At 34.8% G+C, this 14583-nt stretch overlaps 1 long non-coding RNA gene across 8 annotated transcripts in view; it reads right to left on the reverse strand.

Moving 5' to 3' along the window:
- The window catches only part of LOC144316459 (uncharacterized), a 167877-nt gene that overhangs the window by 46675 nt on the left and 106619 nt on the right, over positions 1 to 14583 (reverse strand). For all 8 annotated transcript variants that reach the window (XR_013382433.1, XR_013382431.1, XR_013382432.1 and 5 more), the window contains 2 exons: positions 3000 to 3092; positions 688 to 798 (listed from right to left, as the gene is read on the reverse strand). This is a non-coding gene — a long non-coding RNA (uncharacterized LOC144316459). The remainder of the gene's footprint in view (positions 1 to 687; positions 799 to 2999; positions 3093 to 14583) is intronic.

Here is a 14583-nt window from a genome sequence, read left to right on the forward strand (position 1 = left end):
GTGGGTGGGGGGCCAGTCTTCAAAGACTGAACCCTCAACCTGCAGGATCTAATGCTATCTCTAGTAGGCAGTGTCTGAACTAAGTTGAATTCTAGGATACCTTGCTAGATGTCTGAGAACTACCTGGTGACACAGATGTTGGAATTGGTCTTAGAACTTCAAAAGAGCCTCCTCTCCATTCTTAAGAACTCCAGCTACCTCTTCTTCTCTAAGTTGCTATCTTCCTTCAATACTTCTTTTACAACCAGCCATCCTGGGTTTTTTGACCCTATCACTTCACTGGTGAAGGAAAAGCAACAAGACTGCCAGTCTAAGGCAAAGCATCCTTTGGGGGAGAACTTTAGGCACCAAGGCTCTGAATAGGGAGGCATTTGGGATTAAGATCAAAAGAAGTTCAAAAGCATGAACCTCTTATATTCATGCTAAGATCAGTCTACAGATAACTTGAGTCAATACCTCCCTCCTTTCCTTAAAGTTATGGAAAACGGAGGAAGCGGAAAAAAAACCTTTGCCTTTAATATTTGAAATAGAAATCAGAGTCAAGGGAATTTGCAGAAAGTGTAAGTAGTCCTTAGTCGACCTTCATTCTAAAGTAGGAAACCCACCAAAACTAAAAGCGAAATTAACGAATCCCATTGCAATGTTTGGCAGCCTTAAAGAAGGCATCAAGAGAACTAGATGTCTCACTAGATGTAGCTCACATTCCTATGGTGAATTTCTTAGACAGAGATCTTCAAACACAGAGTCCAGGTACTCTCCAGTGGACGGCACTTTCATTGCAGAGTGATTAGTAAAAAGCTTTCAAGCGTAAAGGATAAAATATGAATTCAATTGAGAAATGAAATGATAAATTTCAACTATAAAAGAAGAGCTTTTCCATGTATTTTGTAAAACGAATGATAATGAGTAACAAATTGCTGTGATATTTAGATTCCATAGGATACATTTAAAAGAATGATGTAGCTATTTATTTTAGTTTTATGGTAATCAATTTCCAGACCCACATATTCCATATATACTTTCCTAAACTGATCTGCTTAAGAGTGAGTCATGGTCAGGGCATCTCACCTATCCTCCTTTCCCATCTTCCTTGCACAATTGCCCTTTACCCTCTTTACAAAAGAAAGACACTTCTTGCCCTTTCTGAATCTTATTATGCTACACTGTATGAATTCTTTGAGGTGGCAAAGGGACAATATGAAATATGTATGTCTACTAAGCCTCTGTTAATCAAGACATGAGCCTGCTTTCCAGTTGTGTATTTTGTATGATTTCGAGGCGGTAAAAAGTTTCACATTGACCTTTGACAGTTCAACACTACATCCTGGGTAGAAATAACATATGTCAAAGGTAACTGATGGTTATATTTCCTTGGCCATGTATTCAAACTCATAAAAGAAACATGTTCATTACTTTTCCAAAAGAATATTGGGTATCATAGTGCGCTATATTCATTTCTCCTCCTTGGGAATGTCTCCAGCTTGCCATCAACCATTTCTCTGAAACCTATTTACTCTTCCAATTCATTTATTTAATTTAAATGAACTCAATAGGAAGATGTTGTGGATCCAAATGTTATGATTGCTCTTAAAATTTAATCACCAAGGCAACTTTTGTAGGCACTGCACTTATTAATAGTCCAATAACTTCTCTTCCTTTAAGGTTAGTTTTTATTGAATCTTGTCTCAACTAGCAAATGTGGTATTTATTTATAAGACACATGAACTAATTGAAGGAGAAAACCAGATCCATCATCTGAAGAGATACTATTTCAATAAAATTTTACTTTTGATGTTTAGTATTTACCAAAATGTGAGATGTATTTATTATTTATTGTTTTACTCAGTCATGCACTAATAATATTAATGTTTCAACCCAGAAGGTATTTAAAAATATGTTAACATGAATGAGTTTATTATTTTTAATAATTTTATTAACATTTTCAAAATGCAAGCTGTTTATTATAAGTTTTAAAATTCATTCATTTAAAAATAATAAACTCATTCATGTTAACATTTTTCATGTCTTATGAAAAATAACCACATTTCTCAAAAACAAAACAAGTTAGTAAGAAGGGTGATTCTATTACATTTTTGCAAGTATCTTTAACATCTGGCTTAGAAGACAACTGCATTCTCATATCTGCTTCTGCATTTAACCTATTTGATAATCCATTTGGTTAAAATATATGAAGAAAATTTAGTCTCTCAAAGATATGTAACTGGAAAAGGAGAGTATTTTAATTAACTTTTTAATATCATTGCAGATATTCTTTTTTGACACTACACCAAAACTCAACAAGTGGTAGTTCCTTAAAGGTTAGTTGCAATGTGAATCTGAAAGCATCAGTGAAGTCTTCATATTCTGTTACATACCATTGACCTATCTTGGGCTTTGAATGGTGTTTCTCCTGTGCATGATTTTGAAACTTTTTACACTGGTAATTTAGAAAATAAGTATTCACCTAGGTAAGCAGATTTTCCAGGGGTTGAGACATTTCATTATGTAATATCAAAAATTCACATTAGCTATCCCCACTGGTCTCCAGAAAGGTCTTGACATTTTGGGAAGCTGCCATGTTCCCAGTAGCCAACACAAATTTTCCAAAATCTACATTTTGTTTGAAAACTTTACTTGTATCTCTGACAAGTACTATCAGTTGTCTTTCTTGACATGATAGACTCGCTTGGCTCATTTTTCAAAAAATGTCTAACAAACATCCGAGTCTGAAGAACCATAGTTTTTCTATCAATAGCTCTTTCAGGTAAAATGTGGTTAATGATAAAAAAAAAAAAAAAAAAGTAATTGATTTAGTTACCCACTGAAATAATTGCAAAATGCTTTCCCTTAAAATAACTGTGTGTTCCCATGTTGGCACACAGAATATCAAAAATATGTAGACTCAAGGGTCAAAAATTAATAAAATTAAAAAACATTCTTAAATGCAACTGACATTTTTTTTTAAATCATGATTTTGTGGAAAGGAGGTATACACTCACCAATAACTATAGTTGAGCGCCTATCTTGGTTCTTGCTAAAATGCCAGCAGTTTTATCCACCATTGCTTTTGCATCCTCAGTATAAAGGCTAACCTGGTGGGAAAAGCAAATAAGTGTTTATTATCTTTATGAAAATATCATTAATCTGGCAGATAACCTGAAACAATCTTCATAACTCCATGGTCCATGGGCCACATAGCAAGACTAGGGCTAAGCTGTTTTGACTCCATTGAATACATTTAGAAAGTAATCTAACCAACATAAAGTTTTAAACATCTATAATTCATCAGAAATTGCTACTATTCTATGTCAGCCACTAATGTAAAACAAAATTGTACATGTCAACTTAAAGATGTAGAGCAGTTTTTCAAAGATCTTTTAGGGGAAATATGATTCAAAATTTTTGAAACTTATTCCTAAACCCAGGCAAGCAAAAATACAACTGTAGGAGCCACATTTATTATGTGTTTACCTGGATTTTATCTTATGATAGTTTTCCAACAAAAAAAAAATCCATTAGAGGATTCAGAAATATTAAAGTATCTTTGTCTTCAACTCTCCATAAATTCACATTTTCTTAAATTTAAAAATAGCATATTAAAATTATTTAAAGTAATAATGAATCCCATGAGCCTACGGCCTTAACACAACTCTTTATTTTTATACATTATTCACACTAAGCACTCACAATTTACCTAGATGAAATTGTAGTATACAGAACCATCTGGAATGTAGAAATTTTTTAAGTAAAGCAAAGTATAAAGATATAAGAAATGCTACCATGAGACATATACTATTGACATTTTATTTCCTATTTTTTCTTTATGTAAACACATATTTACATAGATATACACAGAGACTTACAATTAGTATCATTTTATGCCTGTTTAAGTTTCCTTCCTTTTCTTTAACTTTGTAAGCATTTTTCCATCTGCTTAAATATAGTTTAATAACAGTATTAATGACCACATAATATTCCATTATATATACTCTAAAACTTATGCTTTTCTCTCATCTTCAATTTTATTATTATATATTAGACCATATAAATCTTTGTCTACAGCTACGATTATTTCTCTAGAATAATATCTTACGAGAGGAATTAGTGAATCAAAGGGTCAGAACTATTTTCATGCCAATGTTACCACCAAGAAGATTATACCAATTTACATGCGCACCAGCCCTAGAAGAGTACATTTCTCAGAATGCCTGCTAACATCAAATATCACTTTTTTTCTCATATTTGCCAAACTAATAAATAGAAAAGGCATATGATTAAGTTTATACCTCTTTGTGCTGAATATATTTCTTAGTTTACTTCCAGGTGATTATTTCCTACTGTGCCTTGCCTAACCATATCTTTTGCCCATTTTCTTTTTTTCATTTCGGGGATCTCGTTTTTTTGCTAATCCATTTTGATGAGGTCTTTTTATGTTTAATACATTAGCCCTTGGTCTCTCCAACACCAGTGATAAATGATTTCCTAATTTTTATTTGTCTTTTGGGTTTATATTTTCAAGAGTGATGTTTTTTTATTTTTAAATAAAATATAGATATATTTTAAATAAATGATAGCCATTTTTACTCAGTATTCTGTCTACCAGGAAGACATTTTATTCATCATATTTCTAATTTGTTATATAGGTTTTTAGAAAAATTATTGGTTTTGATGATCAGCTAATTAGCCACATTACCAATAGTTTTTCCTAATGGCTATTTCAGTTGATTGTCTTGAATATTTTTGGAGGGACCATAAAAATAATCTGAAAGTAAGTGTATTTTTTCTTCTTTTTTAATAGCTTTTAACTCTTAATAATTTCTTCATGCTTATTGAAATGGCTAGAATTTCTAGGATAATATTAAATAACAATAATCATTACCATCCATCCTTGTTCCTAATTTTAGTTGAAATAGTTCTAATGTTTCTGTTAAGTAGTATGTTGACTGTTGGTTCCAGATATTTTATTTTAATCAGACCAAAGAAGAATACTTCTGGTAATAGTTTATCATCATAAAGAATCAATATAGAATGCTGTTAATACAACCTTAGCATCTTTTGCGATGATTTTTTTTCACATATTTGATGATACCTGTAATAGACTCCCTGATAATAAATATAAATTCTCTTTGCTATAGATTAGTTATTGTTTTTATGTTAGTGTAACTTTGAAATTTTTTTGTATCTACGTTCAAAAATAAAATCTGCAAAATTGGTTGTAATTTTCCTTTTTTGTGTCCTTTGAAAAGTTTTATATCATGCTTACATTTTAAAAATTAAGATTTTCATAATTTTCCAGAGTTCTTCAAAAAAAATAAACAAGTCACTAGAAAAAAACATTAGGCCCTCAACCTTGTTTATTCAAAATAGTAATAACAGTTTAAGTTTCTCTCATGTTATTAGTCTCTTCAAGACTTTTACCCCTTGATTACAAGAATTTGTAGTAAGTATATAAGAATTTCTTCGATTATTTTCAAGTGGATTACCATGAACTTCTCTACAGTGTTCAATTGCAAATACTCTTTTGCCTCTCTGTGTGCTGTTCAACACTTTTTCTCATGTATACTTTCATTTAATATTGTTTTCCCTTGTTGTTAAATAGAAGCCAGAATTTTCTCAACATTTTTGCAAATAACCAAGTCTTAGACTGATTTTTCAAGTCTCTGCATTCCTGTTTCTGATATGTTATTCTATCTATGCTTCTGTTATGGCTTCTCCTTTTTTCCTAAAGTTTCCTTTATTATTTGTTTTCTAATATTTTGTGTTGAATGTGTAGTTGATGTATTTTCATTATTTCTTTTTATTTTTAAATCATTTGTAAATCAATTTTTCTCTATCACTTTGTGGCAAAAAATCCATTAGTGATGACAAATATGTTTTATGTTTTTAAAACTGGTCATTGTGGCTTTAACTTCCTCTTTTGCCAAATAAGCATTTAGGAAAATATATGTAAAATGTCCCATGGAATACTCAACTGTAATGACTATATTTTTCATATTTTCTTTATTCCAACTGATGTTTTGGCTACCTGATTTATCCAAAGCTAAGAAAAGTGATGTCTCCAACAATAATCTGGTTTTGTATTTTAAATTTTTCTTATACTTGAACGTAAAAATGTATCATGCTTGTGAATCTTATACTTTACTAATAAATACTAATCATCTTCATCCAGTTCTATTTTGTTTGTCTCACATTTTAATAAATCCAAAGCTATCATGGCCATCTCTTTTTATAATGAATTTCTTTCATCATTTAATTGAACCCTTCTATAGAAATTACAAATAATATACTCTGGGATTTTTTTGAGCCTTATCTGAGAAATTTTCTCTATGAATTTGAATTTTAACTCATGTATTGTTGATTACTAAAACACTTGCTTTTACTCTGTATTTATTTTTCTCTGACTTCTTTTCCTACCTTTTGCCATATGAATTGTGCTTTGTTGGCTATTAGCTGTGTCTCCCTCACATAAGACTTTGATGAGCTCTCAGAACCAGACTGGTTTCCTCCCACTCACCTCCACCTCAGCCAGTCCCCAGGTTATTGCCACAAAATAATTGTTACATTTTGCATCTTTTCTTTAAAAGTTGCATTTGTATTGGCATTGAACTTATCCCCAAAAGTTATAAATTTATTCTAAATTCTCCATGTGAATGTTTTTGATATTCACTGCCATTTCTTTTACAGTACAAAGTCTCCATCCTTGAACTCTTAATTCTGCTTCATCTACCTGGTGACAGATGTAAGCAATTTTTTTTTCAAAATATTAAAAAGAATAGAATTTGGAACACGTGAACATGAATTATGTGTCTGGATACAACATTTTAAAGTCAGAGTCTTTTTCCCTCAAAACTGCAGACGCTATTATACTATCTTCTGATCTTTCATATCACAGGAGATAAAGCTGAGAGCACCTTGATTTTTTACAGATCACTTCTTATTACCCTCGTATGCATTTAAAGCACTTTCTAATTTAACGTTCTAATTAAAGAGTAAGTTATTTTCTTATCACTTAAATAATAAGTTATTGACCAAAATAGGTTAACATACTGGCTTTTCTTAAGTTTCAGACATATTTAGTCACTTTCCACTATTTTCTCCAGTAAAACTTCTTGGCATTAATCTCTAGACCTCATCCTTGACCTCTGCTTCCTCTCTCATCACTTTCCACTCTTTGTCTCTTACTGAGTATTATGGGCATTTGCTCTCCATGCCGGCAGTGGAGCTGGCAGGCACACACTTAATTTTTATCATAGGCACCACCGTCATTTAAATATTTATGTCTCCCCAAAATTCACATGTTGAAACCTAACCCACAGTGTGATGGTCCTTTGAGGTGGGGTGTTTCGGAGGTGATTAAGTCATCAGAGTGGGGTCCTTATGGATGCCCTTATAAGAGAAACCGAAGAGCTCCCTTCCCCTTCCACCATGTGAGGACTCAGAAGACTGCCTGTGAACCAGGAAGCTGGCCGTTATCAGAGACACCAAATTTGCCTGTGACTTGATCTTGAACTTGCCAGCCTACAGAACTCTGCAAAATAAATTTCTGTTGTTTATAAGTCATCTGGTCTCTAGTATTCTGTTTTAGCAGCCTGAACAGATTAAGACGTACACATTGCATATAAGTCTTACTATAGAGTTTTCAGATTCATGCAAAATCTTTTTCTTACCTAACTTCTGTATACTTTACACAACTGATCTTTCATGTGAGCCTCTTCTTTCCTTAAGCTTTCTGCTATATTTTCAGAGTTCATGTCTAACTAAATTTTCATGAACAATGCCAAACAATATAAATTTTTTTCTTCTGATTCACTCTTCCTTTTACTTATTGGTACCTTATATTTAGATACATTCTCATATATATGCATATATTTACCTATCCCTTCCTAATACTAGGTGCAGGAATCCCCACTTTTGGAAAATTCACCCTATGGCAGTTTGCTTCTAGAAAAGACCTGCATTAGAACTTGTTTTTGCAAAAAGAAATCTGAGGAGAATTTTCTCTTTTGATGAAAAGAAAGTGAAAAGTGAAAATAGCACTGACCATCTGTTTTAAAGCGATGCACCCATCTAGAGGCAGCGTGCACCCCTAGTATCAAGAGTGATCCCACCGAGCTTCTACTCCCGGAACTACACTCAGTATGTTAGCATCAAGCCACCATAGCTTTGAACACTGTGAGCATCTGCACTTCATCCTGATTTATTTTGTGCATCCGTTAACAAGATGTGTCCTAAGGTATCGGAAAAGCCTAAGACAGGTTATTTTTGGGGTCTGGGAACGCTCAAAAATTTTTCCATGTAAATTAGTGGTAATTGCTTCTTAGATTTATGCCATTTGAGCTCACATAAGTTTCATAGGAACACTGTATTTTCCTATAGCAGGGAAAACTCTACATATGTAAATATGCACACACATACACACAAAGATTTGCTACCTACAGTTATTAACTATACTGGTTTTCATTATTTATTCTTAAAATAAATAATAAAACTTCACTAGTGAGATAAATAATTTTTATATTTTATTAGTTATTTGCAATTACCATTCTTCTCAAAAGTTTATTTGATAATTCTACCATAAACTGCTTTGTCTCTAATAATCTCCTATTCGAATGTCTCATGCTCCTCAGCAATAGTTAAGTTCCCCAAAAAGCTAACCTCTATTTACTTTTTACTCGCTGTAGTACTTATCACAATACCTTGCACATAACCAAGTATTTAACAATATCTGTTATTTCGTTGTTAATTTGAAAAGCATTGGGTGCGGCAGCCCACCCGCTCAGCGGTTTAGCAGCAACTTCAGCCCAGGGCGTGATCCTGGAGACCGGGGATCGAGTCCCACATCAGGCTCCCTGCATCAGGCTCCCTCTGCCTGTATCTCTGCCTCTCTCTCTCTCTCTCTCTTTCATGAATAAATACATAAAATCCTTAGATAGATGATAGATAGATAGATAGATAGATAGATAGATAGATAGATAGATAGATAGATAAAAGCATTGGGTGTTATATATAAGTGATGAATCACAAAATTTTCCTGAAAGTATGGAATTGGTAAACATCCGATGACATAAATGCATAAATAATAAAGAGAAAAAGAAAATCTTTGAACTCATAATTTCTCATCTACAACAGTGCCAGAAGATCGGGATGAAATAATTGAAATTTTTGATGTGCTTTAATCTAAATAATTTGGGGCTTTTGTTAAGCCTAACCTACACAAGATTCTAAATAATCCTACAAGTAAAACAATTTATCACTTTGAATTTTGTTTTTACTGTAAAACAACAAGCCACATTTGGCTTCTAGTATGTCAAAGGTCTGGTAAAATTCCAGTTCTGAAGATGATCTCTCTTTTGTGGTTCAGATTGAATTTATGAGTTCTGAGGATTTGCTTAATCAGAAGCTTAGGCATGGTTTACCTAAGCTAGAAAGCACATCGCCTTCAAAAGAAGACACCAAAGGATATGCTCTAAATTCTACATAGCCTGTAAAATATATTGATGTGGGGTGTTGAAATTGTAATAGGTAAAGTTATGAGCAACTAGAAAATCCCCAGTAGCCTAAAATATGTGAGAAATTCACTTAAGACTGAGAAGACTTAATTTCCCATTTTAATGAGTTTTAATTCTTATCACACCAGTTTTATTTAAAAGAGATGACTTTTTCTATCTAATGGGTCAGCCCTATGATGTATCAAAACAAACACCTTCTTTTTTCCTTTTTTTTTCCACACAACTCAAAATCTGGAATAAATAAGAGAAAATATAAAATATACAGTACTATTTCAATATCTTCCCCCTCTTCTATAGAGTTGTTTTATAAGCGAATTAATAAACATATTCATTTGAGATCCCTGAGTATTAAATTATGCAAAATTCTATTGACACTCAATTTTCCAGTCATCAAAAGCAGTTGAATTTTCATGATGCTATATAATACTTGTTCTGTAATTCATCCCTAATGTTCAGCTGTTTTAAAAAATGGCATCACTCTTTATGGTACTATTTCCAGAAAAAACAAATAAGATTTAGAAAGCAATATAGAATTCTGAGGTGTGAATCATGAGATGAAGTTTCTATTCATGGGACACCTGTTGCAAAAAAAGGAAGAAAAGAGCAGATGATAATACATGTCCCTTGCTCACACATGTGAAAAAACAACTCACAGATACATTTTTTTGGTTTAAGATGAAAAGTATTGTGTAAATAGAGAATAGAACACTAATTTCCATATCCTTGGGATTATTTTGTCAAATACAAGAATCATTCATCTGCACTGGGTGATATATGATATGTCGGCAAATTGAATTTAAATTTAAAAAATTTTAAAAAAAGAATCACTCATCTGGCTCTATTCACTAGTTTTCTTCTCATTTCTCCTTTTCACGTCTTCTTCTCTAAGCATTAATAAAGGAAAAGAAAAAAAAAAGACTAGAAAGAAGTTTACCAAGACATTAGCAGACACTGATACTGGATAATGAGATGATAAGTGATTTTCTTGTATGTTTTTTTATTTTTCCAAGCTTGAAATACGAGTGCATATTCTTTATAACTGAAATTGTTTAAATTATATTCTTTCTGTTTCAGTGAGCATAATAATAAACTGTCCCATGTAATAGAAATGCTGCTCACTTAACTCTTGACCATCTCACTCTGTTGATATCCCATCCACAACCTTCCAGCATCCTCAGGCTGCCCTCCAGGGCCCTAAATAAGCATGTGATCTATCTCACCGAGCACTCCATACAATGACAATACCAAGGCTGCATAAAGAGGGAAAATCTAAGAAAAGCCATTGGATGAGGGCTTGAGAACCACCCACAAAATTCAGTTCAACAGGGGCTTTCTAGAGACATGTTCCTCCCCTGGGATGCCTGCAGAAAGCTTCCTTCCTATATAAATTTGCCAGAATTCCTCAACTTGCCCTGCAGGGTAGAAACATTAAATCAATATTCAATTACTTATGACTTTCAATTTTTAATTAACATGTGTTTCAACTAGATGGTTGAATGGTCCTTTGTACTTTGAGAAGTCATTATCAGGGGTGTTATTTTCAGCTCCTTTAAAGATACGTACTTAATTATTTATTAAGTGTATGGTTTACATTGTGTCAGACCTCCAGACACCCAGTAGGAGAGATTATTAAGCAGATTAGAGCTGATATCTAAAATCTGTCCATAGCCACTTTAACTAAAGCATAGCCAGGTAAGAATAAAAATATTTAACACATATACAAGAAGAACTGGTCAGAAATCACATGCCACCTATACATACAAGCTGTTGTCTCTGTGTAGATCTGCAAAGCTACATCTTCAAAAAAGAGTGGAATTCAGAGAAGGCTATAGTAAATTTTGCACTTAGAAATAGTTAAACACTTTTAAGGGACGCCTGGGTGGCTCAGCGGTTAAGTGTCTGCCTTCCGGCTCAGGGGGTGATGCTGGAGTCCTGGGGGTCGAGTCCCACATTGGGCTCCCCACGTGGAGCCTGCTTCTCCCTCTGCCTGTGTCTGTGTTTCTCTCTCTCTCTCTGTGTCTCTCATGAATAAATAAATAAAAATCTAAAAAATAAATAAAAAATAAAAAATAAAAAAACAAACACTTCTCAGAAGATAGAAACTCTTTAACATACAAAAAAATGCAACTTTAAAGTAACCTGACAAAATACACGTAGAGAAAAAAAACACAATTATTTTCACCTCTAAACCTAGAAAGGAAATGAAGTATTATTAATACTGGCAAAACTCCTACTATTAAACAAGACTCCTCTGTGCCAAACATTCTGCTAAGAATCTCTATAAATATCATTTTATTTCATTTTCACAAATGTCCAGGAAGGTAGATGTCATCATCTCTGTCCTATGGACAGAGGAATTAAGTCTGAGAAAACATCATGCCCAGGATCACCCAGGCAGTGAGTGGTAGGGTGGGAATTCAAACCCTGGTGTGCTAAAACCGATGTTCTTCCTAAGGTCCGACCACCTCTTTGGGCCAGTTAGGGATTTAGGATTACAAATATAAGTGGGATTTTCTTTTTCTAACCCCATCACAGCACACATTTTTAAAACATTCATGTATGTCCAACATTTTTCATAACAAACTATGTTAAATGACTGGCGTAATTATGTTGATACAGACAAGGGTGGCAGGTGGAGGGCTCGGTTTCCCTTCGTTTTTGTGTTGCACAAAGACGGCTACATGGGGAACAAGGTCTCACCACATCCACGCCAAAGGAATTCTTAATGTCTTAGCTCGTGTTAACGCTTTCCATCGTTTGAAAATGGCTTTTGTAATTGCCAAAATGTCTGCACGCATTTGCTTCTAAATCATAGAAAGATTGTGAAGGAAGTTAAATAGAAAATTAAGAAACAGGCAAAACACAACAGCCTCTAGACTGTCGACCTTGATTCAGAACAAATGATGTAGCTGTAAGCCAGCATTATCCCAGCCCTACTTGCAGCATGGTTTTTCTTTGTTTAATGCGCTCTGCTCGCCTCAAACAAAGGGAAATGGGTAGGAAGATAATTAGATCTTCTTTTTAAAAATGACCTAGCGGTAGCATCTTTAAAACCACCTACATCTTTACAGCAAATGAAATAATACATAAATATAAATGTTTCATGCTGCTATCAAACATTGATAATAAAGGTTTTAATATTTATTGTTACCTTTGGCCAAAGCCTGAGTTCACTCTTTAGCAGGAGAGGCACAGAGAGGTGTGAGGATCGCCTTTGGGTACTACTGATTGGGATGGTGTCGGCATTAGAATATCCCTGAGGGAAAGGGGGCTTGGGCATGGCCCTCTTAATCTTCTTAACGTTCTCTTCTCTGCCTTCATCTGTAATCAGCTTTCTCTCAGATTCTAATAGATTCTTCTTCTTCTTTTTTAATATAAGGCTCTGTACTTCCTCACAAATCGGGGATATTTAAATGATCCTAGTTCTTTCTGTGGTTCACGGAAGGGGTTTTCCTGGCCGTGCCCTAGAGAGTTCATTGTCCTAACGTTAGCAATGACCCCAGGCAAAGTGTTTTTCTGTGAACATCAAAGTATTTTGAGCAGTTACTCAAATACCTTATGAATGTGGAGCTCAAGTTTTGTCACCCACATCTCTCGTGGGCTGCCAGCAACTGAAGCGAGGAGGGACAGGGAAGTCGCACCCAAAATGCAACGGCAGGCCGCATGGTAAGGTCTCAGTCAGCTCCACAGTGCAGGGCACCACTCGGAACGCTCCACCAGCAGGGACTTGCTTAGTCTTCACAGCCACCTTCCCAGGCAGGTAAAAGTCATTATGCCCATTTTAGAGATGGTAAAACTGAGCAGAGAGTCATCGTAAAACTTGCTCAATGGTTGCATAACTAGTAAATGGCAGAGCTGGGACTTGAACCCAGTAAAACAGGCTTTCCAGCAATATGTTGTGCCACGCTGGCCCTGAGGTGAAGCCAGGAGGAAAAGGAAGCTCCCCATCTCACTAGCACCTCAGGATAACCCACAGCCACCTGATGACCACAACCCCCCCGCTCCTTGACTTGTGTTAGGATGGCAGCACAACACGCCAGCTAGCCAATGACTGTGTCTCTCTCTGCAGATCCCTCCTGCCCTAAATACAAGTCACCAGAGTGGGCTCTGAACAGCTCAAGCTCACGTTCCCTCCCACCCGGGGAAGATGAACGGCCTCCCTGTCTTCACTCCACCTCCTCTCCAGGCCTTTCTGGTCATTCATGCTCTTTTCAAGAGTCTTTTGTATAAAAATTCTGTTTTCAAGCCACAATTACCACCCAAAGTCCTCTTCATCCCTGGGAGGAAGAAGTCCGTCCCCTTCTTCTCTGCCAATCCCAGCTTCTTCCGTTTTCTCTCTCTCCTGGAGGCTAGCTCAGACAGCTTGGAGTCTCCTATCACATCACTTTTTGTCTTGTATTAGAATTATTCAGATCACATCTTATTTCTCCTACTAGTTGGTAAGCAGGGGAGAAACATCTTTTTTTTCTTCTTTGTCTTCCCTATGGCACCTTCGTTTTGTTACTTGGGTACTATCCCTTCTTTCCCACGCTCATTTACAACCAGAAAAGAAAAGAAAAGAAAAAAAGAAAAGAAAAGAAAAGAAAAAAGAAAAGAAAAAAAAGAAAAGAAAAGAAAAGAAAAGAAAAGAAAAGAAAAGAAAAGAAAAGAAAAGAAAAGGATGTGCATTCCAGCAGCGAACCAAGAACTATATTTCCAACCATATTTTGCAGTACGAAATTCAACTTTTTGAAATATTGCCTCAATTTATTTTCAAAAAATATTTTCCTTTAAAGTAATGCTTATTGTTCTTTGACACTGGTGGAATTGCAAAGGATGATGTAGTGTCATGATATCTTCCGTTATACCCGGATGGTGTTTGATTTACAGACACTATAACGGTAGAAAAAATATCTGTCACGGTGACATCGATCGGTGTTTTGACTGGCTGAGGTTAAGCCATAGAGAGGTACCGTCAAGAGGGAAAATGTAGGGAAACTCCTCCTTGCTCCCAACAGAGAATGTGTTTGATAGCTTCTGGCCTAGAGAGCCACTTCCAGACAGAGCTTGATAAATAAAACCAGAATGTGGCATT

Source organism: Canis aureus, chromosome 6 (assembly GCF_053574225.1).
Source record: "Canis aureus isolate CA01 chromosome 6, VMU_Caureus_v.1.0, whole genome shotgun sequence".
NCBI classification, from domain to species: Eukaryota; Metazoa; Chordata; class Mammalia; order Carnivora; family Canidae; genus Canis; species Canis aureus.